This window comes from Macaca mulatta, chromosome 1 (genome assembly GCF_049350105.2).
Source record: "Macaca mulatta isolate MMU2019108-1 chromosome 1, T2T-MMU8v2.0, whole genome shotgun sequence".
In the NCBI taxonomy this organism is placed as follows: domain Eukaryota; kingdom Metazoa; phylum Chordata; class Mammalia; order Primates; family Cercopithecidae; genus Macaca; species Macaca mulatta.
Genome location: NC_133406.1, coordinates 226,026,810 through 226,052,341, shown reverse-complemented (window position 1 = coordinate 226,052,341; position 25,532 = coordinate 226,026,810). Strand labels below are relative to the sequence as shown.

General features: G+C 48.5%; 1 protein-coding gene across 10 annotated transcripts in view; it reads left to right on the top strand.

Annotated features, from left to right (window-relative positions):
• Window positions 1–899: 899 nt before the first annotated feature.
• The window catches only part of TMEM51 (transmembrane protein 51), a 75,537-nt gene continuing 50,904 nt past the window's right edge, over window positions 900–25,532 (top strand). For 6 of the 10 annotated variants that reach the window (XM_077973622.1, XM_028839504.2, XM_077973620.1 and 3 more), the window contains exon 1: window positions 5,151–5,372. The gene's annotated coding sequence lies outside the window, so the exon portion shown is untranslated. Of the gene's footprint in view, window positions 4,517–5,150; window positions 5,373–5,660; window positions 6,030–25,532 lie in introns of those variants that run through there. The other 4 variants (XM_028839519.2, XM_077973623.1, XM_077973618.1 and 1 more) reach the window with 3 other exon arrangements.

The window sequence follows — 25,532 nt, the reverse complement described above, 5'->3', positions numbered from 1 at the left end:
TCAGCGGGGCTGGGCCAGTATGTCACCAGTGAAACCTACATGCAAGACACATCCCTTCCCGGTGACTCATGTGCACCGTTTCAGGAAAGGCCAGGTTGAAAGTGCACGTATGTGATTTACTGCTGACTTTCACAAGAGTCATACAGCAGAAACGTTGCTCAGCTCCTCACAGGTTTAGAAACGAGCCCACATTAAGAGTAAGTCGGGGCCGGGCACAGTGGCTCACGCCTGTGATCCTAGCACTGTGGGAGGCCGAAGCAGGCACATCACTAAAGTCCCGGATTTTGAGACCAGCCTGGGTAACATAGCAAGACCCCCATATCTACAAAAAAAAATTTAAAAATTAGCCGGGTGTGGTGGCGCATGCTTTTAGTCCCAGCTGCTCAGGAGTCTGAGATGGAAGAATCACTTGAGTCCAGGAAGTGGAGGCTGCAGTAAGCCGAGATTATGCCATTGCACCCCAGCCTGGGTGACAGAGAAAGATCCTGTCTCAGAAAACAAGTCAGTAGGAAGAGAGAGTGACCTGCTCAGGACCAAGCAAGGGAAAAGAGTAACAGATGGCAGAGAACAGAGCAAGCAAGGGAGGACATAGGGACAGATAATAGGAGGATATGCTCCTAGTGGACAATACGGGTGGTTCCCAGCCAACTTTATTATTAACACATCCTCACTGAAAAATAAAATTACCTCCCCAACACACACACACACACCCCTCAGTTTCTAAGGGTAACCTGTTTAGTTTGATTCCTCCCATAGTCATTTTAAAAGATGTAGACATATATGTGTGTGTGTGTGTGTGTGTGTGTGTGTGTGTATATATGTCTACATCTTTTTAAAAAGTCATTTGTGAGCTGGGCATGGTGGCTCATGCCTGTAATCCCAGCACTTTAGGAGGCTGAGGTGGGTGGATCACTTGAGGTCAGGAGTTCAAGACCAGCCTGACCAATATGGTGAAACTCCGTCTGTAGTAAAAATACAAAAAATTAGCAGGGCATGGTGGTGTACGCCTGTAATCCCAGCTACAGGGAGGCTGAGGCAGGAAAATCACTGGAACCCAGGAGTCGGGGGTTACAGTGAACTGAAATAGCTCCACTGCACTCCAGCCTAGGTGACAGAGTGAGACTCCATCTCAATAAATAAATAAATAAGTAAATAAATAGCTATTTGTATAGTATCATCACATTTAGTGTCCTTCTCAGTGAATGATACATCTTGGACATTCTTTCACATCAGATAGCTCTACCTCATTCTTTCTGGTGATTTCATAGCGTGCCAGCACGAGTCTATGCCACAATTTACTTAGCATAGCTCCTAGTGCTGGGCATTGAGGTTGGTGACCATTTTTCACCATTACAATTAATCAGCAATGAAAACCCTTGGACGTATATTCCTGAGCACATGTGTGAGTTGTTCTGCATGATGATCTATTTCTATAAACTGATTTTCCAGCCTCACTTTCATTGATGTGCCTGGAAAGTCAGTAGCATGACAGAGTTGGGTCTTGGTCACTGACCAGGGACAGTTGAATATTTTTAAACACTGTCATTATTTACCCATTCAGCCAGAAAGAATAAAAATGTAATGCCACGGGAATTCTCAGAACAGCATCCTCTCCTCTTTGAATTCAGGCTTTCAGAACTAGACAGGCTAATGCTCCCAACAACTCATGTTCAGGCCACACTGGGCACTTTGTCACATACTAGTTCACCTGATCCCCGAGTTAGCCCTGGAAAATGGGTATTATTAGCATAGAGATGCTAATAATTTTTTTGATACATGAGGAAACTGAGGCTCAGAGAGGACAAGACATCTGCCCAAGGTCACACAGCTCACAATGGCAGAGGATTCAGAAACCAAAGACGAAGGTGATGGAATCCCGCCTTCTTTCTAAATCCATGACGTAGGCTATATCATGGTGTCTCTTCAGAGGTTTACCGTGAACAGTTAGCTAAAAAAGCAGGTGCAGTGAACATCTGCCTAGGTGACTGAGTTTGCAGGATGTATTAGTTTCCTCCTGCTGCTGTAACAAATTGTCCCAAACTTCATGGCTTAGAACAACACAATTAACTATCTTCTTACAGTTCTGGAGGTCAGATGTCCAAAACGGATCTGCAAATGCCTTCCCACCTCCAAATCATAAGGCAGACCCAAACCTGCCTTTTTGTGGATGCCAAGAGCTCCTTCTGGATGCTCTGGCTGAGACTACATTCCTTTCCTTTTCTAGCTCCTAGAGGCTGCCCACATTCCTTGGCTACTGATCCTTGTCCAGCAACTGTAGCATTCTGATCTCTACTTCCATCATCGGGTCTCTCTCTCTAACTGTGACCCTCCTGCCTCCCTCTTGTAGGAACCCTTGTGACAACACTGGACCCACCAGGAAGATAAAAGATAATCTCCCTGTCCCAACATCCTTAACGGGATCCCATCTGCAAAGTCCCTTTTGCCACATAACCAGTTCTGGGGATCAGGTTGTGAACATCTTTGGGAAGCTATTATTCTGCCTGTCACCCAAGGGGGTTCCTAGCAGAGTGATTTAGAGCGAGGGCCCTGCAAAGACCCCAGATTCAAATACTTTATCACTTGCTAGCAGATCCAGTACCTAACTTCTCTGAGTCTTAACAGCCTCACCTGAAAAACTGGAATAATAGAATCTTCCTTCTAGGGCCGTTTTGAGTATCAAGTAACACAATGTATGACATGCACGTGAAACACAGTGTTCAATAAAAGGTAGGGAAGTGTCAGAGAAACTAACATGTAGAGGGAGAGGGCTGTGGAGGGGAGGAGGATAAGGAGAAACATGCTTTCTTTGGTAGCTTCTTCAGTTTTGCCTGGGCCTCAGCTTTGGCTGAGAATTTCGTCAGCCACTCCCCAGATCAGCCAGGGTGAGCCTGCTTAAATGGAACACTTTGAAGATGATATCCTGTGATACACAAGACCTGCCCAGTTGGGTCTGCAGCAGAGTGGGGCGGGTCTGGGATGATCCTGGCATGGAAAAGTACAGCAGCTCTTTGCCTTCAGATTAGGAGCTGGGACTGCAGTTCTGACATTATCACCCTCCTGCCCCCACCCCAGGCCTCTCCAAAGTCCGTCTTGCAGAGTCAAATGAAAACCAGATTCCTGGTCTTATCTGAGAGCTACGTGACTGTTTCCTGTCACTCCTTTGGAGCCTGGGAAGGTCCCCACATGCATTGTCTAAACTTTAGGATGAATACACACAGCTGTTAAATGGGAGCGTATTATTATAAGTACATGCCTACACAAAGGGTTCTCCCCATTCGCTAAAATCATGGGTTATTATTTGGGGCTTTCATTCATCCAACAAATATTCATTCAGCATTTGCAGGTGGCCAGGCAAGGTGAAACTTCTCCCAGCGTGGAGAGTATGTGCAGACAGTATGAATTATGCTATGGGAGGGAGAGCAGAAGCTCTGGAGTGGACCAACCTAGGTCTAGATCCTGACACTTCCCAGCCGTGTTTTCATTGGGCAAAATGACCTCACCTCCTTCAGCCTCAGCTTTCTCTTCCATAAAGTGGGCATGACCAATAACCACCTCCCAGGTTGTGAGGATTAAATGAGATGGTTCAGGGGATGTCGGTGGTAACCCCGTGCGTGGTTCATAGTAAGTAGGTGAGGAATAGCAGTTGCTGTTATAGACATGGAGACTGTTTCCCCAAATGTCTTCCCACCCCCAAATCATAAGGCAGATCCAAACTTGCCTTTTTGTGGACGCCAAGGTTCTGTTGAGCTGTTAGGGTGCAAGTTAAGGAGCCAGAATAGCGGGGTGGGGGGAGAAATGCCCACATGTTTCCACTCTGCAGGTATACACACGTGGACACCATATGTACCCATGAATTCCGCCTTTGGAAGTGAACTTGATTGCAGCCTATTTTCGTCTGGAGGCGGTGGATTCCCGGTAGGAGGCGCCTTCGGTCCTCGGCTCGATCCTGTGACGCCCGCCAGCTGCCTATCTGCTTCTCAGTGTTCGAACTCCAAAGGGCTGGACGCTCACCCAAGAAGGGGACCCCGGCCTGACCTCTCTCGGAATTCAAAAAAATCTAAGGTTGAGCGAGGGAATGGGAGCTGGCTCTTCCCTCTGTGTTTAGAATCCACGTTTTTTGGCGGTCTGGCTGAAACCAGCCCACCCTAGTTCGGGCGCCAGAGCAATGCGGTTCCGAGGGCAAATCTCCAAGGGGCGGAGGCAGAACCGCGGGTAAGAGGCGTCCGCGCAGACTTCGGGTTTGCCCTCCCCGGAGCCAGGACTCGGCGGCAGCTCTGGGCCTCCATGGATCCGAAAAGAGACTGGCTGCCCGTCTGCCACTCGCGGGCTGGGAGAACGCCAGCCGGTGCCTTGCCGGGAAAGTTCTCGGCAAAGCTGGGGATGAGCCCTCAGCAGGGGAAGCTCCCGGTGGAGCGCGCCCCCATCCAGTGCCCGCGCGCAAGAACCCGGAATGGGCCCCACCTGGACGGGGACTCAGGCGTGCGAGCCCGAGAGCTCCCTGGGGACCAGGCATCAGGTGGGGACCCTGGACGAGGGGGTGAGCTGACTCGGTTTTTAAAAACTTGCTTCCTCCTTCCCTACTTCTGCCCATCACTCACCTCGCTGGGCACCAGCCCAGGGCAGAAGTGGGAGAAGGAGGCGGTGGCCTCCCCAGGAAGGAGGAGAGGTGAGTGTCTCGCCAGGTAAAGGCTGGCGGAGCTGTGCCTCGGCGTCTGCACCTGGTGTGGGACGGAAGCGGGTCTCCCAGCTCTACTTAAACCCCTAAAACCTGGGACTTCTGGCTTGAGACATTCCCCGACCACCACCCGTCACACACACGCGCGCACACACACACGCATGCACACCGATTATCTGGGCCCTAGGGAGGATGGGGGAGCAGGGCTCTATTTTCTCCCGGCCCCATCTTATCCAACTCGGCTGGCAAGGGTGGGGAAGAACTTAGGCCCAGCCCCCGGCCCGCACTCAGCGTACTCCAGCGGCGGACGCTGGGGAGTGGGTGCCCGCCCTGCTCAGCTGCGATCCCTCGCCTCGGGCCCGGGGGTGGCGCCGAGGGCCGGGAGGTAGGGTCGGCCGGTGGGCGGTGCTTCTCGGGGCTGGAGGCTGCTCCCGGCCGGCGCCGCCCTCCTCCTCCCGCGGTCCCTCCCTCCCTCACGCCGGCGCTCCCAGGCCGCGCTTCCTGCGTCCCCATCGCGGTCCCCGAGAAGGCAGTTCGCCCTCTCCGCCACCGCGTTCCCTCGGCTGAGAATCCTCCGAATCCCAGCCCCGCGATCGCGGCGCCCCCCGAGGAGGCCGCCCGGGTGGGGCGCGGGGGTCGCGAAGCCCCCAGCCCCGGGCCGCCCAGCCGAGACGGAGCCGGACCCGCCGCCTCCCGGGTGAGTCTGAGCCGCCGCGCCTTGCGCCCGCCGCTTCCCGCGGAGCGCTGTGCGTTCCCCTCCCGGCCGGGTAAGGGGGCCGAGGCCCGTCTGGGTCGCCTGTCCGTCCGTCCGTCCGTCCGTCCGCCGAGTGCTTCCCGTCTGGGGTCGACCACCTGGAGGACTCCGCACCCCGTACCCTCTGCGACCGCGCCCCGCCGGTGCGGGACACTCCCGCCTCCCGGGCACCGCGCCCGGCCAGCTGGCCTCGGCTGGTGAAGGCAGCTGGCCTTGGGGGCCCCCTGTTGGCGGGGACAGGTGCTCTCCGCCCGGCGGGCTTCGAACCCTTGGCCTCGTCAGAAGCGCTTTCAGCGCGTGGTTAGGAGCAGAAATTCCTAGTAGGTCCCAGGAAACCACCTTGGCGCTTTGCTCGCGCATCCCTTACTGTATGGAAGTCGGGTCCTTTTAGGGATTTAGATTCGTGTGTGTGTGCGTGTGTGTGTGTGTGTGTGTGTCGCTCTACAAGCAAACACGGGGGTAAAGAATCTGGCGTGAGCAAAGTGGATTTAAAGTCCTTCCCTGAGCGCATCGATCGGTTTCTTCATCTGTGAAATGGACATGATAACGTCCCAGGGTGCGGCGGGGCATTCATGCCGAGCACCCAGCAAGCACTCCGCGGTAAGTTCGGTTACGCATAAATCTGATCTCAAATCAGAGCACAAACGGGAGGCGCTTGGCCCGGCGTGCCAGGTCTGCATTACAGGATAATGGTCTCTTTCCCAACCAGGGGTGGGGGCGAGAGACCTGACCCTTCCCCCACGGTTTCCCCAGGGAGCAGCCCTGGGGTGCCCTGCGCAGCGTTCCGAGGTGCCTGTGACGGTGCGTGGTACTGCAGGTCCTTCCCAACAGAGCTGGAGGTCTGGCTGCTGGGAACCCGGGCGCTGCCGGAGTGGTGTGGGCCGGGACGAGGTGGGCGGGGACGAGGTGGGCGGGGCCGGGACCCGAACCGGCAGAGGTGGGTCAGCGGGTGGAAGGATTGCCCCTCTAGGGCCGGCCGGCTTCTGGCTTTCCTTTTGAATGGGTTACCTGGAGAACAGCTTGTCTAGGGAACTTTTGGCCCTGGAACCGTGAACAGCTTTCACATCCCGGAAACCTGTCGCAGGAGGGTCCTGACCTATTGGGACAGAGCCCCTGTCCCTTCAAATATCTCACTCCACCAATTGACAGGTACCCCCAGACTAGGAGAAAAGGCCAAAGAAAAAGAGAGGAGGCTGGTGGTGAATCTGCTCCTCATGGCTTCGGAGCTGACAGCTCCCTGTTCGGGTATCTGCCTCCCTGTTCGGGTATCTGGGGTCTGCCCCACTGATCCAGAGCCCAGGAGTCTCAGGGAGCCCCTAGCCGAGGGAGGAAGTCAGGGATACTTATGACAAGTGTTGCAGAATTGGCGATACAGTCAGGCCACACCACTTGCTGGCTGTGTGACCTGATCTCTCTGAGCCTCAGTTTCTTCATCTGTAAAATGGGATGATGACCTCCAACAGCAAGGTGGGGTATTTGTGCCTAGCACATTTAGTACTCTATAGTAAGATATGTCACAGGGCTTATGCAAGAACAGAAGAAAGGAAATAACTCAGGAGGTCCTGCTAAGAAAAGAGTATTGGAGTATTCATCAGGGAACTGGAGTCCCCCCAGGGGACAGGGGAGGAAGGGTGTCTGGGCAGATGGAAACGCACAGGCAAAAGCACAGAGACAGAAGAGTGCCTGGGGTGTGCCGGGCTGGGGAAGGTGCTCAGGCAGTGGAGGGTGCGGAAATGTAAAGGGAATGGAGGGTCTGGAGTGAGCTGGACTGGACAGGTGGGGCCTTTATTGGAATCATTCAACATATGTTGGCTGAGCACCTTCTGTGGGCCAGGCACTGTTCTAGGTGCTCAACAAAGATGAACGACATGGAGAAAGATGTCCCTTTCATTGAAGTTCTCTAAGCAGGGAAGTCATCTGATCCCATCCATACATTAAGAAGATAATCCTGGCTGCCTGGAAGTAGGTGAGGATCCTGGAGAAGACTCCTAGGAGAGAGAGGCTGGCCTGTGGGTTGGTGGGGGTGGTGGGAATGAATGGGGGAGCTGGATGGGAGGCCAATACAGGAAGCAGAGAGTAATATGTGGCCTTCACTCATGACTGCTGGTCAAGGGTAAGACTCTGGGGTTCTACATGAGGCCCAGACTGCCAGCCTGGTCTTCTGCCAGAGAGAAGTAGTGAGTGAGTGTCTGGGATATTGGCAGGACCCAAGCCCCTCCAGCTGCGACTTTCTGGTTCTCTGGCTCCAGATGTCACGAGGCCTGGGAGTTTCTCTGTCTGCGTGAGGGATGGGAAAGCTGGAGCAGAGGCCAGCTGGAGCTTCTGAGGCTCCCGTTTTAATAGGATGTGTTTGTGGTCAGTGTTCCTCCCTCCCTCTGCAGGGCTGGCTGTAAACACCTCAGACCTCTTGGGCTGGAAGAGGCCAGAGTGTGAGGAGCTTTAGTGTGGATTCTCTTCCTCCAGCCCCAAATTAAGGTGGGAGTCATGGGAACGAGAAGCATGGTGCCGGGAAAGTTGCAAAAGTTTAGATGCCTTCTGACTTGGGATGTGGTATGGGGGCTGCTTCTGGCCGCTGACTTTTGCTTTCGCTTTTGTTTCTGCTCTGAAGCTTGGAGGAATCCTCCTTGCCGTGAAAGCTGTGAGAATATCCTCCTCCATGCTTTAAGTCTCCCTTTGCTTGGAGGGAAGAGGAAGATCCTAGAATGTCTCAGGTGCGGAGGACAGTCAGGTCATCAGAAACATCATTCTCATTTGACAAACAAAACTCAGAGAGGGAATGGAACTTACCCAAGGACACACAGCAGTTCGGCAGCAGAACTGGGACTGGAACCCAGCCCTCCTTGACTCCCTTCTAGGGTCTTTTGTGTTCACCTAGGAGGCCTGGCCACATTTAGGACCAAGACTCTTTTGGGCCCCAGGTTTCTCAACCTCTCAGTCTTTCAAGTGGCTCTGTGGAGTAGAGCTCCTCCCCAGGCTGGACAGGTGGCCCAGCCTACCCTGCCAATGTTTTATTCTCCCTTCGCCTGGATTGAGCCCTCGCTGCCATGGCCACCCCTCCTGGGAGCTCTTGCTCCTGAGAAAGAAACCGGTCATTTGTTTGGAAGAAACAAGCCACCTGTTTGGTTTCCCAGTACCAGGCCACACAGCCCTGTCCCTCCCAGACGGCCCCAAGATGCTGACCAGAGGTAGCCCTCTGAGGGTCTCTCCTGAGCTCCCCTGACCCTCGACTCCACCTCCCCTCAGCTCCCGCCTCAACACTGCTGGTTTGCCCTCGCCTTCTATCTGTGATGTTTACTTGGGCGGAGCAACCTGAAGTGTCCACATTCTCTCTTGCCCTGGATTTATCAGACTTAGCAGCCCTTAAACCTGAATGCTGGAAGCTTTAGATCTTAGAATATCAGGGCCAGAGGGATCTTAGCCATCAGAAAATCCACTCTGCTTATTTGACAACTGGGGAGACCAAGACCCAGGGAAGAGGAGACTCGCCTGAGATCACAGCTGGGACCCGAATCCGAGGTTCCGGAGTTTGTCTCGAATGATTTTGAGGATGATTCTTGAAAAACAAAACAGAGCACCCTCCCCCTCCAAGATCCCCTTTCTCTCTGCACTCCACACTACCAGGTGTTTTTGTGGTGTCCGTGGCGACATGGCCAGGAGGAGTGAGGGCTGAGGGTCCTGAAAGATGAGGCGTGCACATTGAGGAGTGTATCTGCGCATTTCCAGGTCCCGTCTGTTCAAACTGGCATTAACACCATGGCAGGAGCTAGTGAGTGCATTTATCTGGCACTCCCTTAGCCAGACTTGATAATGTGCCTTTGGATGGCAGGCTTTTAAAGTTGTTTTCGTCCCCCAATTACAAAAGAAGTACGTGTTCCTTGTAAAAACGAGCAGATGACATCGTGAAGGCTGGCGACCACCGTTAATATTGTGGCGTTTTATTCAGGTTTTTGTTTGCTGAGCTGTTTCATGTCCTGGTTTGTTGTTGTTTTGTTTTTGAAAAAATAGAGACAAGGTCTCCGTGTGTTGCCCAGGCTAGTCTCTAACTCCTGGGCTCAAGTGATCCTCCCACCTCAGCCTCCCAAAGTGCTGAGATTCCAGGCAAGAGCCACTATGCCCAGCCCGTATCCTGGTTTTTCAATTCATCGTTACTGTGCCTGTTATCTTCATGTGATAATATGAGTGACTTCACACAGGGTCTAACCTGTGGGTCTCACGTGTTTCCACCCCCTTGATGGCCAGCAGGTATTCCCTTGGCCTAAACCCTGTGACGCTGTGCAAAGTGCAAAGACATTTCTGATTCGCCACTGTGGGAGTCCAGAGGGCCAGTTTCCTGCATCACTGTGGGGTTTGGGAAAGCAATTCTCTCTGAACTCTTAGAAATGGAAGCCATGGCTATCTGGGCCTGATGGGTGTGACCCAAATTCACACAGAGGGAGGGAGAGAGCTTTGTTTCTTCTGACTTTTACGTATTTATTTATTTTTGCTGTGTTTGTTTTAACCCATCCAAGTGCTGCCACCCCACCATCACTGCCCCTTGCCCCAAATCTCCCTGGGATTAGGCATGGGGTTAGGCAAGTGCAGGTCTCTAGAAAAATCGGTATTTGGCATACTCATCTCCAAACCCTGGCTCTTGCAGAGGAGGTGTTTCAATGGCAAAGATGTGCAGAGAATTTGCTTCCTAGTGGGGTGATTCAGGTAGGACACCCCACCCTGGGGACAGGATGGGGTGCGGTCTCTGTCACTGTCTACCAGGATCACAGCTTTGTTAATGCCATAAATCGTCAGTACTGGAAGTACTAGTGTCTTGGAGATTTTCTAAGCTCATGTTTACAGACTGTGGACAGCCACTTATTAGTGGATTTTGGCATCGTTAAGTGGTTTTCCGCTGGCTTTTTAAAAGTGAAGTAGAAGACAGTGGACTAGAAAAGAGAATGCATTTCCTGTGGCGAGAAATATTCACTAGTAAAACTGTAAGTTACCTGTTTGTGGATGTGCACTGAGTCACTAGGTAAAAACGTATCTCCTACTGCACGGTAAGAACCTTGGGCAATGTAGCTCCGGTTCACTGGTTTTTATACTGTGATCCTGGGAAACCTTGAATGGGTCCTAGAAGCAACTCTGGGGTTTGCAGGGACAGAGCTGAGTGGTGGAGGTGGGGCCAACAGGAAGGAAGCTCGGCTTATGCTAAGGATACAAAACATCCACTTTTTAAAACTCTGTGACTTTAAAAATAAAACAGAAAGTTGGAAGCCATTGTTCATCTAGCCTCCTCAATTCTTAGAAGAAGAAACGGAGGCCACAAAACAGACAGGCTGGGGCCTTTGCTGCGGGAGGAGGTGGCACTCAGGCCTCACATTGAGGAGAATCTACAAATGTGGGCCCTTGACCCCTCCACAAATGAGCGACTCAAATCACACGTTCACAATGCAGGCTGTGACCCCTACAGGCCCCACTGTCGTGTGCACCAGGAATTCACGTTTATCCCAAAGCCTGTCACTCTCACGCCAACAGCCCAGTTTATATTGCTGAGATGCACAAAGCATTAATTTTTTCAATGCCACATTTCAAACAAAGAAGTGTTAATAACCCTGTTCTGGCATTTCTTTTTTTGTTTTGTTTTGTTTTATTTTTTGAGACAGAGTCTTGCTCTGTCGCCAGGCTAGAATGCAGTGGTACAATCTTGGCTCACAGCAACCTCCACCTCCCCGGTTTAAGCAATTCTCCTACCTCAGCCTCCCGAGTAGCTGGGATTACAGGCACACACCACCACACCCAGCTAATTTTTTTTTTTTTTTTTGAGACGGAGTCTCGCTCTGTTGCCCAGGCTGGAGTGCAGTGGTACGGTCTTGGGTCACCGCAAGCTCCACCTCCCAGGTTCATGCCATTCTCTTGCCTCAGCCTCCTGAGTAGCTGGGACTACAGGCACCGGCCATCACGCCTGGCTAATTTTTTGTATTTTTAGTAGAGACGGGGTTTCACTGTGTTAGCCAGGATGGTCTCGATCTCCTGACCTCGTGATCCACCCGCCTCGGCCTCCCAAAGTGCTGGGATTACAGGCATGAGCCACCGTGCCCAGCCTAATTTTTGTATCTTTAGTGGAGATGGGATTTCACCATGTTGGCCAGGATGGTCTCGATCTCTTGACCTAGTGATCTGCCCGCCTCAGCCTCCCAAAGTGCTGGGATTACAGGCTTGAACCACCACACCTAGCCTTCTTCTTTTTTTAATGTCCCCAGAGCTTTACCACTGGAAGCTTCCCAGGCCCATCCTCTGACCCGAGAGGCCTTTGAGATGATAAATCCAGGATCACCAAATCCTGGCAGAACCTGGCAGAATGAGAACTCACCACGTGGGGCAAGTTCTTTTTTTTAAGATCGTGGACTCACATAACGTGCAGTTTTAGATGTCTCCGGGAGGTTTTGCTATTTCCTCTACTCAACAGGTAAAATTAGGTGGCTCTAAATCTTGGGGAATTTTATGTCTTTTCCGTGTTTTTCTCCTCACATCTGGTCTAGGGAGGGGTGCAGAGAAGCGGGTGGGATTTACTTGCCTTACCTTATCATACGTTTTCCTCGTTAGACCTGTGCTGGTTAGGGTGTGGGGCATGGTTTGTTGACATTTGGTGCAGGAAAATGACTTTGTTTTATTTTATTTATTTATTTATCTATTTATTTATTTTGAGACAGAGTCTCAATCTGTTGCCCAGGCTGGAGTGCAGTGGTGCAATCTTGGCTCATTGCAACCTCTGCCTCCTGGATTCAAGTGATTCTCCTGCCTCAGCCTCCAGAGTAACTGGGACTACAGGCACATGCCACCATGCCTGGCCAATTTTTGTATTTTTAGTCCAGATAGGGTTTCGCCATGTTGGCCAAGCTGGTCTTGAACTCCTGACCTCAAGTGATCCCCCTGCCTTGGCTTCTCAAAGTGCTAGGATTACAGGCGTGAGCCACCACACCCAGCCAGAACATGATTTTAAAAAACAAAATGAACACGCAAACTTTCTTAAGTTACCATAAGATACCTCACCTATAGCTTCATTAAAACCGCCTGCAATTTGGAGAGAAGCTGTTAGGTACTGGAACTGCCTGTGGGTAATTATTGTTTTCAAACAGTAATTCTCTTCTTTTGGGGAAAGTTGCCTGTAGCTAAACACAGGCGCCATCACTTTAAACAAATCTTCTGATACATATGGTGTGCCAGGCACTGAGCCCAGGAACAAGGGAGAGTCAGGCCCTGCCCCCCGCCCCGATGGAGCTGATCCCTCGCGGGGGACGGCAGGGATTGTACCTTAACAACATGTGAATAAAGGTGACGAAGCACAGCCCACGAAGGAGGAGGCTTAACCCAAACTTGGAGAGTCAGGAAGGATTTTCAGAAACAGTGCAGTCTGAGCTGAAATGGGGAGCGGGGAGGGGAGGTGCAGCCACCGCCGAAGATCTTCCTGGGGAGGCAACTGCGTGTGCAAAGTCCCCAAGGTGTGAGACAGCTTCATTCACACAGGCCAATACTGAGTGTAGAAACGCTACCCTCAGGGCAGATGCTGATGGCACAGGTGGAAAAAGTATTTTATATAGTTTCTTCCTAAAAGTCATTTTGGGGGCTGGGCATGGTGGCTCATGCCTGTAATCCCAGCACTTTGGGAGGCCGCGGAGGGCGTATCACTTGAGGTTAGGAGTTCATGACTAGCCTGGCCAACATGGTGAAACCCCGTCTCTACTACAAATACAAAAATTAGCCGGGTGTGGTGGCACGCGCCTGAAGTCCCAGCTACTCGGGAGGCTGAGGCACAAAAATCGCTTGAACCTGGGAGGCAGAGGTTGCAGTGAGCCGAGATGGCACCACTGCACTTCAGCCTGGGCAACAGAGTGAGACTCCCTCTCAAAAAAAAATAAATAAATAAAACAAAAAAGGTCATTTTGGCTCTGGCAGTTTCTCAAAATATTAAAATCAAATCACTGTGGGATCCAGCAGTTTCACTTCTGGGTGCATACTTGTCTTAGTCCATTTGTGTTGCTGTAAAGAAATACCTGAGATTGGGTAATTTATAAAGAAAAAAGGTTTATTGGCCGGGTGCGGTGGCTCACGCCTGTAATCCCAGCACTTTGGGAAACCGAGGTGGGCAAATCACGAGGTCAAGAGATTGAGGACCATCCTGGACAACGTGGTGAAACCCAGTCTTTACTAAAAATACAAAAATTAGCCGGGCGTGGTGGTGGGCACCTGTAGTCACAGCTACTCAGGAGGCTGGGGCAGGAGAATCACTTGAACCCGGGAGGCTGAGGTTGCAGTGAGCTGAGATGGAGCCACTGCACTCTAGCCTGGCAACAGCAAGACTCCATCTCAAAAGAAGAGAGAAAGAGGTTTATCCAGCCCACGGATATACAAGGCTGTACAAGAAGCATGACATCAGCATCTGCTTCTAGTGAGGGCCTCAGGAAGCTTCCGCCTCAGGCGGAAGGAGAGCAGGCGTCATGTGGTGAGAGAGAAGAGGAGAGAGGGAGTGGGGAGCAGACTCTTTAACAACCAGATCTTTGGGTACCAAGCCATTCAACAGGGATCCACCCCTATCAACCAAACATCCACCAGGCCCCACCTCCAACATTGGGGATCAAATTTCTCTTCTTTTTTTGAGACAGAGTCTTACTCTGTCACCCAGGCTGGAGTGCAGTGGCACAATCTTGGCTCATTGCAACCTCTGCCTCCTGGGTTCAAGCGATTCTCATGCCTCAGCCTCCTGAGTAGCTGGGATTACAGACATGTACCACCATGTCCAGCTAATTTTTGTATTTTTAGTAGAGATAGGGTTTCACCATGTTGGCCAGGCTGGTCTTGAACTCCTGGCCTCGAGTGATCCACCAGCCTTGGCCTCCCAAAGTGCTGGGATTACAGGCGTGGCCACTGTATCCAGCTTGGGGATCAAATTTCAACGTGAGATTTGGAGAGGACCAATGTCCACACTATATCAATACTCAAAAGAATTGAAAACAGGTTTTTGAAGAGATATTTGTACACCCATGTTTATATGAGCATTACTCATAGTAGCTAAACTATGAAAACAACCGAAGTATCCATCAAAGGATGAATAAACAAAATGTGGTCTATCCATACAATGGAATATGATTCAGCCTCCACATGGAAGGAAATTCTGACATCATGCTGTAACATGGACGAACCTTGAGGACATCATGCTAAGTGAAATAAGCCAGTCACAAAGAGGCAGATACTACATGATTCTACTGGTATGAGGAACCTAGAGCAGTCGACATCATAGAGATGGAAAGTAGAATGTCAGTTGCCAGGGGCTGGGGGAAGGGCAATGGGGATTTAGGGTTTAATGGGTAAGGAGTTTCAGTTTTGTAAAATGAAAGCGTTCTGTGAATGCATGATGGTGATGGTTACACAGCAGTATGAATGTACTTAATGCCACTGAACTGTTCATGGAAAAATGGTTAAGATAGTCAACTTTATGTTATGTGCATTTTATCACAATAAAAAGTTGGTGGCGGGGAGTCATTTTGGAAACAAGACTCAGATATTCATTCGGCCATATCATTCATTGCGTTCTCTCTACAGACCAGGTGTTCTTCCAGGCTTTGGGGGAAAACGGTGCTAAGAGAGGCTCAGTTCCTGCCTTCTTGGAGCTTATACCTTATTAGGCAGCAGGGAAGAGTCAGTCAAGTAGGAAACCAACATGTAACATAACAAATCAATGACATGTCAAATGCACTGATCTGAAATCTTTGCCACTTCCCTACTGCTGGCGGGATCAAGCCGAGGCTAAGCTCTTTAACTTTCAGTAAAGCCCGGACTTCTTAGAGTCAGCCTCGGTTAATCTTTCCAGACCTATTACTGCTGCCTTACCCCCACTTCAACTGCATCAGTCACAAGGAACCACTTTCCGTCCCCACCTACCTCGTACCCCTGCTCAAAGCCAGGAACTTTGGTGGCTTTTTTCCTTTCTGTTCCTTCTGCTTTTCTTTCTAGACTGCCCAGAAGTTTCAATTCCAGAAGTTTATCCTAAGAAAACAATTAATGAGTATAAGGAGTTAGTTTCAACACTGTTATTTTTTGTAATAATAGCAACAAAATTAGAAACCCCTTTTGTTTGTTTTTAATCTGTCCAGTGACAGTCCTAGCCAAGACTCTTTAAATATATTTTTGTTTAATTTTGGAATAATTTTAGATTTATAGAAAAGTTGCAAAGGTAATATGGGGCATTTTTGTCTACCCTTCACACCCAACTTCCCCTAATGTTGGCCTTTTTTTTTTTTTTTTTTTTTGGTGAGACAGAGTCTCACTCTGTTACCCCAGGCTGGAGTATAGTGGCATGATCTCCACTCACTGCAACCTCCACCTCCTGGATTCAAGGGATTCTCCTGCCTCAGCCTCCCGAGTAGCTGGGATTACAGGCATGCGCCACCATGCCTGGCTAATTGTTGTATTTTTAGTGAAGACGGGGAGTTTCACCATGTTGGCCAGGCTGGTCTCGAACTCCTGACTTTAGGTGATCCGCCCACCTTGGCCTCCCAGAGAGCTGGGATTACAGGTGTGAGCCACCACGCCCAGCCTAATGTTGACATCTTATATAACCGTATTATGCTTATCAAAGCTAAGAAATTGACATCACAACTAAACTACAGACTTTATTTAGATTTCACCAATTTTCCCACTGCATTTTTATTCTCCAGGATCCAATTCAAGATGCCACATTGCATTTGGTCATCTTGTCTCCTTAGTAACTTCCGAACTATGACACTTTCTCAGTCTTTTCTTAAATTTCATGACCTTGAGAACTTTGAAGAGTACTGGTTAGTGTTTTGCAGAACTTCCCTGAATTTGGGTTTGCCTGATGTCTTCTCGTGACTGTACTAGGCCTTTGGGTTTTGGGAAAGAATCCTAGAAAGGTGAAGTGTGCTTCTCATTGAATCATGTTAGAATGGAAATTATATCAGTGTAACTTCTTATTGATGACATCAGCCTTGGTCTCTTGGTTAAGGTGGTGTCTGCCATGTTTCTCTACTGTAAAGTTACTACAGCCCCTTCTTGGAAGGGTATTCTTTAACATGAGAGTGAAAGGTAACATTATAACAGAGATTATTGAAAATGATTTGTAGATTAGGCTCCTAAAATTTAAAAACTTTGATATATCAAATGATAAACTGGGGACAATATTTGCAACACAGAACAGACAAGGGATTGTGTTCTGAATACATGCAGGAGCTTTGCTTTTTTTGCTCTTTTTTTCTTTTTGAGACAGAGTCTCGCTCTGTCGCCAGGCCGAAGTGCAGTGGCACGATCTCAGCTCACTGCAACCTCCACCTCCTGGGTTCAAGTGATTCTCCTGCCTCAGCCTCCCAAGTAGCTGGAACTACGGGTGTGCACCACCACGCCGAGCTAATTTTTGTATTTGTAGTAGAGACGAGGTTTCACCATGTTGGCCAGGGTGGTCTCCACCTCTTGACCTCATGATCCGCCCTCCTCGGCCTCCCAAAGTGCTGAGATTACAGGCATGAGCCACTGCACCCAGCCTGCTTTTCTAGTTAGTAAGGAAAAGCTGAATGCCCTAGTTGAGAAATGGGCTAAATAAGAAATGCTGAGGTTGGGCACAGTGGCTGACACCTGCAATCCCAACGTTTTGGGAGGCTGAGGAAAGAAGATCGCTTGAGCCCAGGAGTTTGAGATCAGCCTGGGCAACGTGGCGAGACCTCGTCTCTATAAAAAATGAACAAAATTGGTCGGGCGCGGTGGCTCACGCTTGTAATCCAAGCACGTTGGGAGGCTGAGGTGGGCGGATCATGAGGTCAGGAGATCGAGACCATCCTGGCTAACATGGTGAAACTCCGTCTCTACTAAAAATACAAAAAAATTAGCCGGGTGTGGTGGTGGGCACCTGTAGTCCCAGCTACTTGGGAGGCTGACGCAGGAGAATGGTGTGAACCCGGGAGGCGGAGCTTGCAGTGAGCCAAGACCACGCCACTGCACTGCAGCCTGGGTGACAGAGTGAGATTCTGCCTCAAAAAAGAAAAAAAAAATGAATAAAATTAGTTGGGCATAGTGGCATGCACCTGTAGTCTCAGCTGCTTGGGAAGCTGAGGTGGGAGGATTACATGAGCCCAGGAGGTAGAGGCTACAGTGAGCCGTGACTATGCCACTGCACTCCAGCCTGGGTGACCCTGTCTCAAAAAAAGAAGAAGAAATGCTGGTGGCCAGTTAGAACATGGGGAAAAAAAAGAAACAGTGTTCAACCTCATTGTATTAAAGGAAATGCCGATTAGAACAATGCCGTCTTTCACAGAGGAAATCTAGAATGTTTTAAAAGTTTTAAAATTTTAATTTAAATAATACTAAGTGGGAGGTAGTGCTTTCAGGAGCTCAGCGTAGAAGTATAAACTGGAGAACAGTCTGAAAATTCAGGCCCAAACCTTTAAAACACTTAGCTTTAAAACACTTTCAATTCCAAGATTTTAACCTTGTTATTAAAATCTTCAATACCAAGATTTTATCCCGAGGTAACAATTTATGGTTGGATAAGGAGTTAATTTCAACACTATTTTTTTATAATAGCAATAAAACTAGAAATCAAATATATTTGCAGCAACAGGGAATTGGTGACATAAATTGCAGCTCTTTCATATACTGAAGTGGTCCTCAACCGCTAAAAATTCCAGTGTTGATGAATACTGGTGATATGAAAGATTGTTCATTATATATCAAATTTTTAAAAATTAAGGTTATACTGGGAGGCAGAGGTTGCGATGAGCCGAGATTGCACCACTGCACTCCAGCTTGAGTGACAGAGTGGGATTTTGTCTCAAAAAAATGTTAGGGTTATAAAACTATTGCAACAATATCCCATTTTTGTAAAAAAAAATAGAAAAAGTATTTTTATTACATAGCACACAAGAAAGCATGGAGACCATCATAGATATTTATCGCAGTTATGGATGGGAGTGGCCATGGGGGGTTTTGATATTCTTTCTGCTAGTCTATATTTAACTAATTTTTATTTCATAAACAAGCATTGTTTTCATAACAAGAGAAAACTGTTGTTGATAACACCCTCTCCTCCCATTTGGAACTTTAGTGACCTGTGCTGAAGACCCATAGGCTTGTTATGCATCCCACAGGGATTACTGCCAGGCAAGGTGCTTTGGGAACTGTAGAGAACTTTGAAGACATCAGCTGCCGCTCCTGGTGACTGGTTTACCCTTCAGACTTCGAGTATCTGGGCCTCCCTTCTTAGACTTAGGAAGCTGAGATAGGAGCATGGTGGAAGCCACAGCAGCCATAGCCAACTAAGAAAATACTCACCCCAAGGCTGGGCGCGGTGGCTCACGCTGTAATCCCAGCACTTTGGGAGGCCGAGGCGAGTGGATCACTTGAGATCAGGAGTTTGAGACCAGCCTGGCCAACATGGTGAAACCCTGTCTCTACTAAAAATACAAAATTAGCTGGGCATGGTGGCAGGTGCCTGTAATCCCAGATACTTGGGAGGCTGAGGCAGGAGAACCCCCTTGAACCCAGGAGGCAGAGGTTGCAGTGAGCCAAGATCACAGCACTACACTCTAGTCTGGATGACAGAGTGAGACTCTATGTCAAAAAAGAAAGGAAAGAAAGAAAATACTCGCCCAGCATTGTATTTTATATACACATATGTAATTTTCAATTTGAACATAGTTCGATGAGTTTTGACAAACACAGGCAGTCATGTAACCATCACCACAATCAAGATGTAGAGAAGTTCCATCACCCCCCAAATTCTCTCCTGCTGCTTCTTTGCAGTCTTTCCTATCTCCACCCCCCAGCAGCCACTGATCTGTTTTCTGTCCTTATAGTTTTGCCGTTTCTAGGATATCACGTAAATAGAATCATACAGTATGGTGCCTCTGGAGTCTGGCTGCTTCTGCTCAGTAGAATACATTTGAGGTTTCCCCACACTGCATTTATTCCATGGTATAAATGTGCAGGACCACAGTTTACTTATCCCTTCACCTGTTAAAAGGATATTTGGATTGTGTCTACTTTTTGGTGATTATGATTAAACATTCAGAGGTTTTTAGTATCAGTGTATGTTTTCATTTCTCTTGGGCAAATACCTAGGAGTGGAATTGTTGGGTTTGTATGTGAGTGTATGTTTATATGAAATGACCAAACTTAGAAGGTTTGGGCCAGTTCCTCTGGCCAGCACCAGGGCTATGCAGGGACCTGATGAAACATTGATAATATCCTCCCCTGCCATTTGGAATTTCAGTGACCTATGTCGAAGACCCGGTAGAAACCATTTGTCTTTTCTGGAGTGACGCTTTCACTTTGCCAGCTGATGTGGGTTTCACCCTGCTAGGGAGGAGGTTGACCGCCTCCCCGTTGATGACTCTCCCCTTCCCATATCACAGACATGGAAATGACCATGAGTAGTGATAGTTCTTAACTTAAATAACTTTTTCATTAACTCTTTTTCTTTAATTAGGAAACTAATATATGCACATGATATAAAAAATCAAATGGTGTAAAAGGATATCCAAAGAAAAAATATCCATCTCCCTCTCATTCCAGGCTCCCAGTCCCTTATACAAGAGGTAGCCACCATCTGCGATTTCTTGTATATACTTCTAGAAATTGTCTCTGCATATAATGATGCTTTATATGCTGCTTTTAGATGCTTGCCTGGTCATCAAAGCAATAAAGTATTACAGTGGTCAGGATCATGATGAAATTGTTGGGTAATGTCAAACTTGTAATAACTTCTATGAGAGTCCTCAATCACCTTTAAGGACCCGCTCACCACCTGAAATTGTCTGTCAAGCATTCTCTGTCAAGTATTCTATCTCTGCATTTATCTGTGGCAGGTCAGTAGCGTTCATCAGATTCTCAAAGGGGTCTGTGCACCAAAAGAAAGAAGAGGGGTAGGGAAGAAAAGAAGGAAGGAAGGACTATAGAGGCAGTCTTTTACAGACAAATGGTAGATAAATGTAGAATGAGCTTGGATACATCTGCAATTAGCTGTAACTCAGAATGTATAAGTTCCCATTTTACGTATTATTGCCCCTTGGTTTTATGATTGGAAGCCGGTAGAACCCTTGATTTAACAGCATAGGCTAAGTTTTGTCTTGGGCTAAGAGGAACTGTGCCTGGCTGAGCCAAGAGGGACAAAGGCCATGGAGTTCTGCAACCTTGCCTGTGTGTTCAGACTGACTCACTGTGTCTGAGGAAGTCTGTTGGTAGCTTTACAACACATGCACTCTCTCTCCCAGGGCGAGCCAGTGACTGGGAACTTCTCACAGAAAGGAGCAGACAAAATTGCTTCCCACAAGAGGGCTTCAGGCTGAAAAATATTCAAGAAGAGTTTAGGGAAATTCCTGGGAGGCAGAGCCATATCTGGCTCATGATAAAAGTTACAGATGTTTGGGGATTATCCTTGTTAGAGTCAACATCGGGAGTTGGAGTGGGGAGCAACCAAGCTTTCCCATGACTCTTAAGTAATCTGATGCTCAAAATAGTTCTATGTTGGGGAAACCAAGGCAGGAGTATGCTAGCTACGGTGCAAACTACCCCACATCTCAAGGACTAAAGGCACTCCAGTTACATTTTCATGTATTGGGTGGGAGGTGGGGTTTTGGCTCCACACAGTCATTCAGAGACCCAGGCTTCTATCTTCAGCACTTCCTCTCCAAGGGTTTAGTGAGCTAATAACAGGGCCCACAGCTAGAAAGTGATGGAGTCGGGATTTGAACCCAGCCAGTCTCATTCCAGAGTCTGTATTCTGAACTATTATGCTATGGTGAGAAGCAAAAGTACTGGCATCTAACTAGATCTACCTGGCATGTAACTTCAGAACTGGGAAGTAGGAGATAACTTGGGATCCTCAGGAACATTTGTTCCTTGTTGCCAAGGAATCAAGCTCTTCTTTTTAAGGAGTGAGATGGGTAAATCTGAGAGACTTTTTTTTACTTTGTCTTCAGGTGAGAATTTTCAGGTTCCACACATAAAAATGAGAGCCTTTCCCCCACCAAAAGTGTGCCCCTGAAATAAATGTGCATGAGACTATGTTGCCTGGTGCTTGGGTCTTTCCATTAGCGAATATCAACCCCCAAAAGCTGATCGCCCTTCCACCATGATACTGCTCATTGCAGGGAGGAAGTTTGAGACATCTCAGCAACCTGATTAAAACATTTTTTCCCAGTTGAAATGTCTTCTTGTAGAAACAACCCAAATGTCCCATAGAAAAGCCTAGAAAATCTGCTATGGTTTCTACAAAGGTTACACAAGGGGAACACCACATGGCCATTCAAAATGGCAATGACGCAGAAGGCTCTGAAAGATGTAGAAAGATGGGTCTAATTTGCTAATGTAAAAAGGCAGATTATGAAGCTGTCTATTTTTTGTTTCAAAAAAATACACAAAGAATAAAAATTTAACTATTTAATATAATGTTTCCAATGATTATTCCTAATGGATTACAAGTAATTTTTATTTCCTCTCTCCCTATCTTCTCTTTTCTAACCTGTACTTTCTGAGTTTCCCACAGAGAAACATGTTTGACTTTGTATTAAAATAACAGCTTTAAGTTCAAATGGTTCTAATGATCTGGGTGACCTTGAGCCACGGCTCACTTTCTCGAAATGGGGAGAATGGTCGTAGGATCTTGGGAAGATTAAACTATAAAAGTACTTAAAACAGTACATGCTCAATACATTTTTAGGTGTTACTGTCATAATTATTTTTGAAAATCTTTCCATTCTAATAAGTTCATTCCAAATCTAAGCCAGGCACACCTGACAGTCGTGAGGCTTTATCTCAATGCCTGGGAGTACGGACCCGTGAGCAAGCCAGCTTCCTCCTTTCCCTCCTCTCCCCTGGCCCTCTGCTGCAGGGCAAGGTAAAGCTAGGTGACTGGGATGCTGCTCTTTTTTTGTTTTAATCTTTCTTTTTTTTTTTGAAATGGAGTCTCGGCTCAGTGCAACCTCCGCCTTCCAGTTTCAAGTGATTCTCCTGCCTCAGCCTCCTGGAGTAGCTGGAATTACAGATGTGTGCCACCACGCCCGGCTAATTTTTGTATTTTGGCCTCCCAAAGTGCTGGGATTACAGGCGTGAGCCATCGGGCCCGGCCCAGGATACTGCTTTTAAGTGTGATCAGGGCAGCTTTGGCTGATGTCTCATTTCTGTCTTCTACACAAAGAAATAACTCATGGTTCTGGGCATAATGGCATTTTCGTTCAAAGCATGGATTCTGAAGTTAGACTGCCTGGGTTCCACATCCATTAAATGGGGAGAATAATAATGCCACCCTCCCAGGATCGGGGTGAGGATGAAATGACACTGCACATGAAGCCTTAGCACAGCATCTCAGTAAATGCTAACTCTCAGAGATACAATGGCAAGCCCCAGAAATCCACAAAGCATAACATCAACCATGTTGTAATGAACAATTTAGTGGTATCTTGTACACTCACAGAGTTGTGCAACTGCCACCTCTATCTAGTTCCAAAACACTGCCATCGCCCCAAAAAGCATCGTACCCATTAAGCATTCCGTCCCCATCTCCACCCTCCCCCGCCAACCCCTGCTGCTGGCAATCACCTATCTCCTTTCTCTCTTTCTGGACATTGTATGTAAATGGAATCACGTAATATGTGACCTTTTGTGTATGGCTTCTGAGCTTTTTTGTTTGTTTGTAAACTATTTTAACCTTTTTAAAATTTGAGACAAGTTCTTGCTCTGTCACCCAGGCTGGAGTATAGTGGCATGATCTCAGCTCACTGCAACGTCTGCCTCCTGGGCTCAAGTGATCCTCCCACCTCGGCCTCCCAAGTAGCTGGGACCACAGGTGCGTGTCACCACGTCAGCTAATTTTTGTATGTTTTGGTAGAGACAGGGTTTTGCCATGTTGCCCAGAGTGGTATCAAACTCCCAGGCTCAAGTGATCTGCCCACCTCGGGCTCCCAAAGTGCTGGGATGATAGGCGTGAGTCATCACCACACCTGGCCTATTTTAACCATTTTTAAGTGTACAATTCAGGGACATTAAGCACATTTACAGTGCTGTGTGCCCATCGCCACTGTCTTTTTCCAGAACTACTGCATCATCCCAAACAGAAATGGAGGCAGGTTTTTTTTTTTTTTTTTTTGAGATGGAGTCTCGCTCTGTCGCCCAGGCTAGAGTGCAGTGATGCGATCTCGGCTCACTGCAAGCTCCGCCTCCCGGGTTCACGCCATTCTCCTGCCTCAGCCTCCCGAGGAGCTGGGACTACAGGCGCCCGCCACCACACCTGGTTAATTTTTTGTATTTTTAGTAGAGACGGGGTTTCACCATGTTAGCCAGGATGGTCTCGATCTCCTGACCTCGTGATCCGCCCGCCTCGGCCTCCCTAGAGGCAGGTTTTCTAAATGCCTGCATGAGTGGTTCTGCATCTTCAGCTTGTGTTAGAATCCTCTGGGGTGGGGGGCTCATTAAAACACAGATTGCTGGGCCCTCCCTTCCCCCCATCCCCCGCCACATCCCCCATCCCCAGTTGCTGATTGAGTAGGTCTGAGTGAGGCCCCAGGATTTGCATTTCTAACCAGCTCCTGGGTGACGCTGATGCTGTTGATTTGGGGCCACACCTGGAAGACCGCTGTTTTAGATCAAAAGGTTTGCAGGACAGAGTGGATGATGGCATCCTTCAGGGTCAGTGAGAGAAGCCAAACTTCTATGACCTATGGGATAAGGGGTTTATTATAGGAATTAGATCTTATCAGGGGCATCACCACCTGGATCTGAGGTCAGGGGCATTACCACCTGGCCCTGGGTATACGGGCAAGCTGGTGGAGAAGTCTATACAGCCAGCCCATTGTCTGGTCCATCCCCAGCCAAGTGTCCAGGGGTGGGCCTGGGCTGTTGTTGGTTAACAGGACCAGCAGTCAGGAGAAAGAGCTGGATGCAGAATGGAGGACAGGCTCAAATGTGCTGGCACCCACTGTGCTGTCTCTCACCGCATCCAGTCATGATGACCTCTAAAGTGTAATGGCCGCTGCTTCACTTCCATCTCCCAGCTTTCTACAGCTTCCTCTTTTGACCAATTAAAACCTAGAACCAGTCAGAGAAGGGGATTCTGGGAAAAGTAGTTCCAGCCTAACCAAGCCGGCACAACAGGAACTACCACAGCTGATGAATCAGTCCTTGCCATGGAACCTCCTCCTTGAGCCCACAGTTGGTTTCTGGGGCTCTGCTGGGGGTTCCCTGACTCTCTTGACAGGACCTTCTAGCAGACACAGATGTGGTCCATCCCAGCAACGCCTTGCTCAGATAGATCATCAGCTGAGAACTTAATAAAAACAGATTCCCAGGGCCCAGCCCAGGCCTGCCAAGTCAGACTTCAGCAGTGGGACTCATGAATCAGATTTTTAAACAAGCTCTCTAGCTGATTAAGATATCTAGCCAGGTTTGGAACTTACGATGTATGGAAAAGAAAGTGAACTCTGGCCAGGCACAGTGGCTCACACCTGTAATCCCAGCGCTTTGAGAGGCTGAGGCAGGTGGATTCCTTGAGCCCAGGAGTGCAAGACCAGCCTGGGCAACATGGCAAAACTCCATTTCTGTAAAAAAGAAAAAAATACCAAAATTAGTGGCGCATGGTGACACGTGCCTGTAGTCCCAGCTACTTGGAAGGCTGAGGTGGTAGGGTCACTTGACCTTGGGAGGTCAAGGTTGCAGTGAGTCAAGATTGTGCCACCACACTCCAGTGTGGGCAACAGAGTGAGTGAAACCCTGTCTCAAAAAAAAAGGAAGGAGGAGGGAGGGAGGAAAGAAAAAAGAAAGGAAAGGAAGGAAGGAAGGAAAGAGAGAGAAAGAAAGAAGAAATAAAAAAAGAGAGAGAGAAGAAGGAGAGAGAGAGAGACAGAGACAGAAGAAGGGAAAGAAAAAGAGAAAGTAAGTGAACTCTGGGCTCGACAGCCATGGGTTAGAATTCTCGTTCCACCACTTGCCAGCTCTGTGATCTTGAGCAAGTGACTTAACCCTTTATGATCCTATATTGTCTACAAGAGTGGCTCCTTTTCTATCATTTCACTTTCCACTGTTTCAGTTACCCGTAGCCAACTACAATCTGAACATATTAAATGGAAAATT